This window comes from Cryptomeria japonica, chromosome 1 (genome assembly GCF_030272615.1).
Source record: "Cryptomeria japonica chromosome 1, Sugi_1.0, whole genome shotgun sequence".
Lineage (NCBI taxonomy): Eukaryota > Viridiplantae > Streptophyta > Pinopsida > Cupressales > Cupressaceae > Cryptomeria > Cryptomeria japonica.
The window spans coordinates 35,772,975-35,786,614 of NC_081405.1; positions in this window are offsets into that span (position 1 = coordinate 35,772,975).

Below are 13,640 nucleotides of genomic sequence, written 5' to 3' on the forward strand. Positions count from 1 at the left end.
TTATTCAATTTATGTAAATTAATTCATTTAGCCACACTTAAAATAAATTAAATGAATAAATCATATTTATTTAATTCAACCCCCCTTTCCTCTTTTAAATAAATAATTAAAACATTTATTTAAATCCCTAAACTACCCCCCGCTTGCATTCTCCTACAAATGCAAGTTGCAACCACAATTGAAATAAATTAATTTTATTTTAAATAAAATCCTATTTTCTTTCACCCACCAAACCCACTTGCAATCTTAAATCCCCTTCTAGACTCTTCTAACCACTTTCTAAATTCTTCTAACCACTCCTAATTAGCCTAATCCATCTCCTAAATATTGTCACATTCTTAAGCAACTTGAAGTCACTTCTCAAAGCCTCCAAAGTCTTTGAAAAGCATTTAATGTTTTATGTGTTCAACAAGCTAACCCCTAAAGTCTTCCAAACCACTAATGGCTCTTACATGACCATTAATGGCTCTTACATGACCATTTATGGTTAATTCCACTTGCCCACATGGTTAGAGACTCTCCCTCTAACTCAACCTCTATTTAACTCATGTGTCTTTTCAAGCATTTATTGCTTTGACCATGGTTATCCTCACTAACTCTTGCACAAGAGTTTATCCATTGGATAAAAGCATTATTTATTGGATAATAGTTTTATTCATTCAACTTAACATTAACATTACCTCCCAAGTTAACCTTCAAGTCATGTCAAACATTTAATGCTTCTTCCCTCTCCTCTCAAGCCATCTCATGATGACATTTGTCATCTGGGATTGGATTGAAAACCCACATGGATCATAAACCCATCAATCCTGACCCTTGTTGAAATTACTCAATCTCAACCCTCCATTTCTCTATTTTTCCTATAAATAGAGCCCATTCCTTCATAATCCAGATCCTAAAATCTTGTATGCATCTAAATTATAGTAAATTTTAGAGAGCATTTTAGAGTAAAATCATAATCCACATTGTCTTTGGGTTAAAAATTGATAATAGTTTAATTAACTCATTTTCTTTCATTCCTAGTTAGCTTTGCATTTGCATCTCATAATCATTTTCAATCTTGAATCTCCATAAGACTTCCATACTAGTGCAAAGCTGAGAGCTACACTCATGTGGAACTTGGAGAGGAGAGCAACAAGGGAGGAGCAGCTATAAGCATGTTGGAGGGCATTTGGGGATGTTTTATTGCATTCCTTCGTTTTGTTATGCTTTCTATTAGATGTTTGATATCTCTCTTGATATGCTTGCTTAGGATAGTAATTTCCTTTGTCTTTCATTTCTGATTTAAGACTAACATCATTAACGTTTGATATTATGTGTTTTGTGTCCCCTAACATATCCTTTTTGCAGAGCATCAACATCAATATCAAAAAAGTAGAGATGAAACAGTCAGAGACTTGGAAATGTCTCATCAAAACTGTGCCTGCTCTAGTTGGGATAGGACATCTCCTCCTTTGGGTCAAGAATATGACACATACGAGACCAACATATATGTACCTAAGAAGAAAGACAAAGGCAAGGTCAAGGATACAGAGAAGAAGATGAAGACAAGGGAGAAGAACCATAAGAAAAAAATGTAGAAGATGAACAGATGTCCTTTTTCTTTGTTTTTTGTCTACATATCCTAGCTATAACTACAGTCTAATGTAATTAGACACTGATATTATACTTTGAATTTATATATACACTGATAGACTGAGTTGTTTTTTTTTGTTATAGCCTAGTTGGGTGTTGATTGTTTAATCTGCTTGATCACTGAGATATATCCACACTATGTAAATGTTGTTTTGGTTTTGTTATTGATCATCAATTCAAAACAAACAAACAAAACAATGCTTAGTGGTGCTCTTGAAATTCAAAATATGAACATTTTGAATGAGACACTATGTGAAAGATTAACTAAAGATTAAAATTGAAACATTATTGGATACAATAAAATTAGCATTACTCACCCACTATATTGCCCCTAGAGAAGCATGAGGAATTTGTGCTTGTTTCATTTCATATACGTTCAACTAGTCATATTGTAGTGTTGATCAAGGTTCAATCACTAGAGAATTTGAAAGAGTAATCTTTATCACCAAGGATATTGTCTTTTTTGGGTTCATTTACATTCATTGCTAGTTCATATGACATTTCTTATCCCCTTCTCTCTCCATGTCTTGGCAATTAGTGAGTTCCTATTGCATTGTTGTCAATATTCATTACATCCCTATGATCTTGTCAATGTTCCTCTACATACCTATCATTAGTCAGCGGCATCTGTTGGCATTTTTTATGTTTATGTTGTGATTGTCATCGATGGACACACACTTGCATTGAGATCCCCTTTATATGTATGAGCTTTGTCTCAACTGGTATGTTGTATTATAGTCTTTAGACTATTGTTGTTTTGCATAATGTGTTTACCAGTCTGAAGCGGCATGTCGACCCCAAGCGGTTTGTGGATTCCAAGTGGTACGAGGGATCAAAGTGGCATAACACATTTTTACCAGTCTTCATTATTGACAAACCGGCAACTGGTATTTTGTATGAACCGGTAATACTCTGTGATGAGTTACCAACCGGCATTTTTGTGATGAGTTACCATCCACTGATTGTTTGACGGTGCCGACACTCTAACGGTGTTTTTTGTGTCGTGTTACCAAGTATGTCTAGGTTCATTGAACCTAGAGAATTGTATTGAAATCCTATTGGACCGACATGAAATTAGATTCCTTTAAAAGGACATCATGTCTAGGGTTTTAGGTTGTTGGAGTGTTTTTTGTTGTTGCAAGGGTTTAAGGTGGTTGATGAGTCTTTGTGAGAGCGATCTTAACTAAGAAGATCAAGTCTGAGAAGTGTAACAGAGTGAGAGTTATAGAAGACTGAAGTAATACTGGAATGCATTAGCTATGAGCTATACTGGATCTAACCAAGCAATTTGTGCTATTTGATAGATCATATACTTGTTGATTACTCACCTCTTTGACAAGTCTATAGCCCTTAACCGGGTAGGCTCAAAGTAGCCTTTGTAAAATCCTCTAACAAGGTGGTTCACCTCTGTGAATCTAAAATCCTCTAGCAAGGTAGTCCTTGATCGGACTTATCTCCTAACAGAGATTGAGATTCCCAACAGGATTTGTTCTGGTAAAGAACATTGTAAGACCTTAACCGGTCTGACCTTAACCGGTCTGGATTCTATTTTGCAGATAGTGACTTGTGAATTTCATCTCACTGTGGTTTTTCCCATTTGGGTTTCCACGTCAAATATCTTGTGTTATGGTTGCATTGCTCCTATGGGTGAATGCTTTATTTGCATTTTGGTTTGCATGTGTGTTAACCGGTTTGTCTGTTAAACTATTTTACCGGTTTACTGTTAGTCTTGCAAAGTGTTTAAGTGCAGTGTTTTTCGGTATACTAATTCACCCCCCCTCTCAGTATTCATCAATTGGTATCAGAGCCAACCTTTCTATAAGTTTAACCACTTGGAAAGAGATATGGGGGAATACACATTGAGGGAACTTACTCATCGGCTCACTCAGTCTGAGCAAGCCTATGATGATCTTATGGTTAAATATAAAGCCTCTCAGGCAAAAAGGAGAGAACATGTTGAGAAATTGATGGAGCTATCTGAAAATAGTTCTTCTGATGAAGCGGACATGGAAGCTCTAATTCAAGAAGTGGAAAAGCTAAATGAGTCTAATGCCAATCTAAGAAAAGAGCTGGAAGGTCTAACCATCAGAATGTGTCAGGAGCTGGAGAATAGGAGAAAAACTGAGGATCTGGTAAGAGATAAGGATCAAGAGATCTCCAAATTGAAACAAGAAATCAGTGCCCTAACCGCTCAACTTCATGAGAGCAAAGTGGAAAAGGAAGACATGCAAGGAGAACTAAACATTGCTATCTCTGAGAATGCTAACCTGTTGGAAACAAATGCTACTATTTCCAAGGAACTCTCTGAGTCAAAGGAAATACTTGCTAAGTTTAACAAGAGTACTGTCAAGCTAGAGCAAAAGCTTGGATCTGTCAAACCTGTCAAGAATATTGATGGACTTGGTTATTTTGGTTATGAGGAAGGAGAGACCTCTGGTGCAAATGCTGAAGCATCAAAGAAGCAACCGGCATTCAAAGGTAAAGGTAAGCAAAATTTTAAACCTGTTTGCTTTAACTGTCTTAAAGAAAGACGCACTGCCAATGTATGTAGGAGCAAAGCCTATAATAATTTTCCTTACTTTATTAACAATGTACCTAGATCCAATAAGTTCAATGGTCATTGTTATGCATGCAACAAGTATGGGCATAGAGCATCTGAATGTAGGTCTGTTATAAACAACACTGGAAGATATCCATAGAGGACTCAAAGAGCTGGTCCGGAATCCTTTGTGAACCGGAACCCTAACCGGTTTAATGCTTATAATCATCAGTCAGGTAACAGTGGCTATCAACCGGCAACCAGATGGAGAGCAAACTGTTGGATTTGTCATGGTCATGGTCACACTGCTGCAATATGCAGAAGGAAGAATGGAAACATGAACAATGGACCTTGGAGAGCACCTGGATTGGTCTGCTATCACTACAACAAACCAGGTCACAATGCCAGATTATGTAGATCAAGAAAGAACATATCTGATGATATACCGGTCACTCCGAAAGGAAACATTGATGTTAACACTGTTCAAGCGGACATGAACAAAACTTGGAAGAAGAAACCAGTAGTGTTACAAGAGGAACTGGTTTCTGCACCTAGTGTGGAAATCACAGAACCGGCAAACTAAGCTTCAAAGCTTAGGGGGAGCAAACAGCAAAATGCTTACAAACCCCCGGTTTACACCGGTAAAAGACCTTAACCGGTGTGTGTTGCCTGTCATTTGGCAGAAGACCGGAAACAGTAAAAAAGGCAAATTAGGGTTTAAACCCTAATAGTGGAGCATTTATTGTAGTAGGTGAGAAATATGTTTAAAAGCAGTTTTCAAATCATTTCTCACTATCTGTTTTCGAAGTGAAGAAAAGTTTTTCAAAGAGCAGAGCGACGAAAAGGCGATTTGAGCTGAGATTTTGAGAAATTGAGAAACCGCGAAGGAGATCCAACTTCAAATTGCAAACGGTCAAGTAGAGAACACAAAGCGGTGATTCAGCAACCGACGGAGTGTGGAGTGAAGGAGAATCGGAAAGCCCTAAATTCATGTGTTTTAAAAGGTATTTCTTGAACTTCTTAAGTTTCTATCATGGCTTCCGCATCTCATATCAGTTCTAGTGCATCTATTGAGTCTGAAAGTTTTATTCAACGAAAGTCCAAGTATAATGCCCTATCACAAGTTCTAGCTGGTGTGATAGTAGAAGAGGGAATTTTTGACTGCATAGACTGCAAGATTGAAGACCTAGGGTCTTTAGCTATCCATTCCCAGTTAGGTTTGTTTTGTGACAAGGATAAGAAAATCAAACCGGAGTATAATATCTTAGAGAAGAAGAAACTCCACAATGTTGTCTACTTCCTGGAAGATTTTACAAAGGATCATATAAGGATCATTTTGAGCAGAGTCCACGGTGACAAGATGTACCTGGAGAGGACGCATGATATCATGTCGCAGGCAATTCATGTCGTCATCAGTTTCTGCAACATAGGGGATGTGTCAGCCCTAAGGACGGTAAGCAAAATGGAGATGTCCAAGCTCACCGGTTCAGTGAGCAACTCAAGAGGCATGACAGTCAACTCCATCAAGGATGATCTGGTTAAGTATGTCTGCATGGTGATAGGCAACAGAACATTCTCTGCCAGCAGAATTAACTCTATATCTGCTGCAGTGGTAAATGTTGCTTACCGAATGATAAAGGAGGATGCATCATTTGATCTATGCACCGGTATGCAGAGGCAACTCTTGTTGAATCTAAAGTCGATCAAACAGGATAATGCACTAAGGTTCAAGTTTGGACAACTACTGGTTGGGTTGTTCTTCTATTTCCAAGGCTACTTTCCAGGAGTAGGAGATGTCCAGTGGTCTCCTGACCAACCGGTAACCAAGCAAATCAAGGAGAGCATTCAAGTAATTGGAACCGGTTACCCTAATGTTCTAAACAAGTATTTTTGATGAGTTCAGACGGAAAATGAGCCAAAGGATGAGAATCTCAGGTGATATCGTCAAGAAATATGAAGATGACATATGTTTCACTATCCAGGTGGATAAATGCATAATGGAGGTTGTTGAGCCTAGACAGGAAGAGGTGGAGCCTATGGGCTATGAGGTGATGTATGATATGTTGGATGGGTATGCATCTACCCTAATTGCCTCACCCCTAGATCCTAAGGCAAAGAGGACCGGAACCTATCTGGAAAGGGTTACACTGGTTGAGGAACCCTCTGCAAAGAAAGGAAAAGAACCTACAGTGAAGAAGGCAAAGGCAGTGCCTGCAGCATTAGCATTGGTTACAACAGCAAGTCCTAAAGTGACCAAACGGTCACCGGCCAAGAAGAAACCGGAAGCAGCACCGGCTAAAGTCTTCGAGAGGAAAAGGAAGACAAGGAATACCTCACCGGACTCAAAAGAAACTATTTCTGAGGAAAAACCTAAGAAGACGAGGCAAGCAAAGAAGAAGACAAAGAATGAACCGGCATCATCAGCACTGGTAAATATTGACATCTCCTCCTACAAACCTTTGACACATTGTCAAAGAACCATCAAAAATATTAGGAGAAAACTGCTGAATGATTTGATTGATTGTTTTGATGATTTCAATGATGATGAACAAGGAGCTATTGAAAATGAAATCATTAAATATTTATGTGCTAAAGACCGGTCGCCCTCAGAAATTAGATCTGAGACATTGGATTCTTTGTATAAGTCCTTAGATAATAAATGGTGCATTGCCATAGAAAAGGAACAAGAAATAAGGGAGAAATTCTTTGCTCAATACTTTCCTGACCTGTCCAATTCAGAATTATTTGATGTCATCAACCAAAATAAAGGACTTTTCTTTACCAGAAAAAGAAGACTCTGGTTGCTAGAGGGAAAAATAGATGATGTGGAAAAAGACACTCATCTACATATGACTACAGCGGTTCATGTGCATAAAGCACGCCTAGCCAACCAGCAAGCTGAAAGTGAACCGGTTATATCCAAACCGAACGAAGTATTTGATGATGAAGGAAACTCAGTTGTTGAACCGGTTGACACTATTGATGTCGATGCTTTGGACGTAGAGGATGTTACTCAAAAAACACCATCTGAGGCAACAAGACAGGAGCAACAGACTGAACAGGTTGATAAGCAAGCCGTAGACAGACAGGAAGCGGCAAAGGAATAGGCAAAGCAGAGGAAAAAGGATGAAGATGAGGAGAAGCGGAAAGCGGAGGAAAAGAGAAAAGAGGAAGAGGAGAAAAGAAAAGAAGATGAAAGGAAGAAGGAAGAAGAGGATAAGGAAGAGAAGAAGCGGAAGGAAGCAGAGCAGAAGAAGGAAGAAGAGGATAAGGAAGAGAAGAAGCGGAAGGAAGCAGAGCGGAAGAAGGCAGAGGAAGACAAGGAAGAAGAGAAGAGGAAGGAAGCAGAGAAAAAGAAGAAGGAAGAGGAAGAAAAAGAAGAGGAGAAGAGGAGAGAAGCAGAGAAAAGGAAGAAGGAAGAGAAGGACAAAGAAGAGGAGAAAAGGAAAGAAGCGGAGAAGAAGAAAGTTGAAGCAGACAAGGAAGGGGAAGCGGCAAGGAGCACCCAGATGGAGACTCCGAAGACAACTGGTAGTCAAGCCAAACCGACTGATCTCACCAGTCCTATCAACCTCCAGTCTGCAAGTGAAATGGAACTGATGCAGAGCATCAAGGTTGCTCAAGAACGCCTAGAGGCAATAAGGAGGAAGAAGGAGGAAGATGTGATCCAAGTAGCCGTGGACACTCTTACCGATTTGTTACCTAGTACAAATCTTCCCAACACTAAATCATCACTGGTTAAGCTAAAGCTTCTATGCACAGTAGTGGATGATCAGATGCAGAGCCTAGAAGAGGCAGCAGAGGCAAATGTCAAGAAAGCGCATCAAAAAGCTTTCAATATAGCTCTGGTGAAGAAGTTGAATGAGCTCCGGTCTGAGTTGCAAAAAGAGCAAAAGGATATAAGGGATGCTCTGGATGAGGGGAATCTACTACTCAACAAGATCTGCCAACCCCATCTGTTCTATGATGATGTGCTAGCTCAGAAGCAAAAGCTTCAAACAGACTTACAGTCCTACATGAGCACATTCAAGCCGCCTTATGATTCCTTTGCAACTTATGGGCAAACCGTTCACCGGTTTCACATTCAGTCGGCCAAAATGGAGCAAGAGATCAGCACACGATCTAGAGATTTGCAGGAGCTACAACTGGTTCTACTCCCACGTCTGCAAATTCTTCAGAAGTGTTATCTGAACTTGGATGCCTTGACAGTTACACAAGAGATGAGCACAGTTGATGCCATGGAAGAACAGGTCTCCTAGATGCAGACAGAGAAAGAAGTAGCCACCTCCCTACTTGAGTCCTGATCTTTGTCGATGAAACAATTCTTGCAGGACTTCAAATCTGTTTTTGACAAGTATTATTCCTTATTGTCATAAACTTTTATTATTTTAATATCAAATGAGAACAGGGTTGTTCAGTTGTACTTTGTCATTGTTGGCAAAGGGGGAGAAGTATTCTATTTGGGAGAAGTATCTAGTAATCAAAATTTTGATATATGCTCTGAATATCTCAATGTTTATGCTCTTTATGCAAAATTGTTATACTTTGTATTGACAAAGGGATAGTGTATATGCTTAGGGGGAGCAATTTTGCTAATGGCATGATTTTGTTGTAAAACACTTAGATGTCAAAATTTTATTTTCCTAAGTGTTGCCATCAATGCCAAAGAGGGAGATTGTTGGCATTTTTTATGTTTATGTTATGATTGTCATTGATGGACACACACTTGCATTGAGATCCCCTTTATATGTATGAGCTTTGTCTCAACTGGTATTTGTACCAACCGGTATGTTGTATTATAGTCTTTAGACTATTGGTGTTTTGCAGAATGTGTTTACCAGTCTGAAGCGGCATGTCGACCCCAAGTGGTTCGTGGATTCCAAGCGGTACGAGGGATCAAAGCGGCATAACACATTTTTACCAGTCTTCATTATTGACAAACCGGCAACCGATATTTTGTATGAACCGGTAATACTCTGTGATGAGTTACCAACCGGCATTTTTGTGATGAGTTACCATCCACCGATTGTTTGACGGTGTCAACACTCTAACGGTGCTTTTTGTGTCGTGTTACCAAGTATGTCCAGGTTCATTGAACCTAGGGAATTGTATTGAAATCCTATTGGACCGACATGAAATCAGATTCCTTTAAAAGGACATCATGTCTAGGGTTTTAGGTTGTTAGAGTGTTTTTTGTTGTTGCAAGGGTTTAAGGTGGTTGATGAGTCTTTGTGAGAGCGATCTTAACTAAGAAGATCAAGTCTGAGAAGTTTAACAGAGTGAGAGTTATAGAAGACTGAAGTAATGCTAGAATGCATTAGCTATGAGCTATACTGGATCTAACCAAGCAATTTGTGCTATTTGATAGATCATATACTTGTTGATTACTCACCTCTTTGACAAGTCTATAGCCCTTAACCGGGTAGGCTCAGAGTAGCCTTTGTAAAATCCTCTAACAAGGTGGTTCACCTCTGTGAATCTAAAATCATCTAGCAAGGTAGTCCTTGATCGGACTTATATCCTAACAGAGATTGAGATTCCCAATAGGATCTGTTCTGCTAAAAAACATTGTAAGACCTTAACCGGTCTGACCTTATCCGGTCTGGGTTCTATTCTACAAATAGTGACTTTGTGAGTTTCATCTCACCGTGGTTTTTCCCATTTGGATTTCCACGTCAAATATCTTGTGTTATGGTTGCATTGCTCCTGTGGGTGAATGTTTTATTTGCATTTTAGTTTGCATGTGTTAACCATTTTGTCTATTAAACTGTTTTACCGGTTTACTATTAGTCTTGCAAAGTGTTTAAGTGCAGTGTTTTTCGGTATACTAATTCACCCCCCCCCCCCTCTTAGTATTCATCAGCATCTTGATCGGATTGTCAAAACCTAAAGAGGAGCAACCTTGAACATTATATGGAAAAGTGATCCCACTTCTGCGCTTCTACAGATGGGGCCTTATAGAGAAAATTGGCCCCAGTTAGCAATGAGTTAGAAAACTACTTTATCCTTCAACTTTTAGGGCATTCCAATTACCATGGAGTAAGGATGGTTGATTCATCAACATGCCTTCACTAACATGGCATTTATAGGGTACATCACAACAAGCGCCTTCTAATTATTCAAATGGAGAATGTTGACAAACACATGTTTCTTACCAGCCAATTTCTTTAACTTACAATTGTGTTACTTGAATTACACGTCAAATATATAGCCAATTCAAATAAAAAAATGTATTGCAAGCATGGAAGGTGAGATGAAGGAAATTAATAAAGGCAATCGACAGATGGAAAACTAGTTTACTAACCAGTAAGATCAATAGTTGTGCTTGCCCATATATAACACAATCTCTACAAAAATACTATTCTGGGAAATATAAAACAATCTGTAATGGGCATTTGCCATTTTTTTTAATCGCCCAGGTTCCTACAATCTTATAATAATTCCAACGGGTCTTAGCTCATCTCATCCTAGCGCTTTGCCTGTCCAGCAAATTGCCAATATGGTTTCCATTTTATATTCTTGTGGTTTTTTGGTCCTGTGTTTTGTACCAGGCACTTCTCGTTTAGTTGTAGAGTAAGTGCATTTGATCTTATAACTTGTAAGTGCATTTGATCTTATAACTTGTAAGTGCATTTGATCTTATAACTTGTAACATACAACAACCTATGCAAATTTTAAATAACAACTTTTAAATCTTTTTAGCAGAAAGAAAGGGAAAAACGGTCGTTTTGTTTTTTTTTTAACATCAAATAACTGAAAAGAAACTATAAATAACTGGAAGCTTGAAATAAACAAGATCTATGTTGAAGTATAAATATAAGATACCCAAGTAACTTTAAACATTTCAATTCAAATATAAGGAAGGGTTTAGAAAGTACTTTTCTCCAGATGCCAAAATTTTGAAACTCTCATATCTTTATCAACTGACCAATGAGGAGGGAAAGTATCATCAGGGTACTTTTCCGCCCAACCACGAACTTACTCGTCCTTCGTACCATATCCGACTGGATTGGCCCGACCCTTCGAAGGGAGGTAACGGAAGTCTAACTCATGCCATCTGAACTAATGGATAATCCTACATAGATCCCTAGTCGGTCATACACTATAGGCTACCCCTATCTAGTATGAACTCTGACTAGATTGTGTATCTGGATTAACAAACTAGCTAACATTTACAGAAGTAACATCACCTTGGCTGATGGTTTTTATATAAATGAATTTATGCTAGATCATGAAATTAATTGTTCATCGTCTTGCTTAGTTGGATTAAATTCCTAAAGGTATCTGAGTCCTCATAACTGTCTCTATGCTACTGCATTCTGACTCTATGAGACTCATTGGCTATCATACATGTTTGGTTTCAAGTTTCCCATGTTGGTCAACAAACTCAAGATAACTTATACTCTTAGAGTGTAACATTTCTTTGACAATCCCTAGGTTAATATAATACAGAGTTCATACTTGTTCCTTTGAGCTAGCAACCTACTCTCTCACATGAACAAGGATGAATCCAAGCCTAATGAATATGTAGAATTCACCGTCCTTTTTATGAACCAATGTTTTGTACAAATTTACCAGTCTTAAGTACAATAGTTGATTAGTTCATATCTCCCACAGTCTCAATGTTGTTTACACGAGAGAAGTAACCCATATTGGCCTTTATTAAATTGCAACCATCATTAAATTGCAAATGATAACATACGATGCCCTTCTCCACACATGAATATCAATAGTCAATAGTTCTCCCTAGTCTAGCATGTTTGATTGTATCGGTTGGTACTCTACCTCATCCTGAGGTTCAAGGCCTTACTTTATATAAGTTGTAAATTGGTCCCTTTTTAGTTTTATTGTAGCATGGTTTTAACCGGTAAACTTACCTTAGTGAGGAAAAGATGAGATAGACAACATACTGCTATCACCCTCACCAACATAAGCTTCTATGTTTTGTGCATATTATGAGCATTTGTGCTGCTACTATACTGTTCAATGAAACTATTTATTTGTTTGAATGCCAACTGCATTAGGAAGCTGTGAAGCTATGTATTTCTATACATAGGACTATCAGCATCAAGAGCATTATAAGTTCTCTTGTCTATCAACCCTTTTCTCACTTGGGTAATATTTTCTAAAAGTCTAAGTGCTCCTATAATGTTTATTATGCCCAACTGCATTAACGAGCAGTGAAATACTACTCTCGTCGGACGTTTCTTCCAAGTTGAAGTTAACTTATCCATCTTGATTGACGCTTTGGTATGAGGACCTCCTTAGACCAAAGGTTTTCATATAGCTGCGATCACACTTAATTGTTTTTGTTTTAAATTTCTCATTCAAGATCTCAAAAGGTAGGAATAATACAACTAATTCCTTGGAATGGGAAAGTAAGAAGTATAAGAGCCGCCAGTTGTTCATTCAACCCTTAGGTTTGGAATGCTCACCACGCCTGACATGACTCTGTTGTCAAGGCAATTTTGACGTATTCTCTCTAATGGAGATGTTATCTGCATCATTGTACAATTGTGCTCCTATACCCATTACCTTCCTAAGCTAGGGTCTTAATTTTAACATACTCTAAAGTTGGTAAAACTTAATTAGATAGGTCGTCCTTACCGTTGTTATGATATTTTTCAGACTTCGACAAATCTGAGATAGCTCATTTAAGAGGTAAAATCTTCTTATTAAAAGTCTAAAGGATATGGACCCTCTCTAATCTGAGGGTTATCTTTCTGCATAATTTAACAATTGCACTCAACTTTCTTCCAAGCTTTATATCACACCTGTATATACTTTTCTTATTGTTTAATGAAACACTTCACAGTCATACACATATGGCGTGGTGTAATGTATTCTTCTTCAAATGAAGATATATTCAGTCGGACACCTTAGTGAATTGTGTGGTATTATCTCTTTATTAATTAACACAATCATTCTATGAAATACATTTAGAGAATGTGTTCTCAGCTGTTATCAATAACACAATGTGACATAATGTTCCAGCTTCAAGGATTTTACTTCCTTTCTTTTTAAACATCACTGTGAATGCTGCTATAGCCTATCACCTTTTAATAGTGAATTTTATTCATTTCACAGCCATACTGAAAAACTACCCAGCCATATCATAAAATTATAAAATGAATATTTTCTTACTGTTCACAACATCCCTACTCAGCCATGCATCCCTATGCCTAGAGTTGAATAATTTTTTTTTTCAAAAACCATTCCACATCCAGTCATAGTATTGTATGCTGAAATAAGAATTCTTCAATGGGCACAGTTAGCTACAGCATATCCCCTTGTTTCACAATGAATCTGAATTTCTTTTAATAAGAAGGGTTTACCAATAAAATTTAGCAGAGAGTCAGTACGTATGTTTATTTAAATCTACAAAACACTCAACTCTCAGCCATACTATATGGCATAAGGAAACGATAAGTAACTATACTCCCTTCCTTAACATATCTTTCTAAAT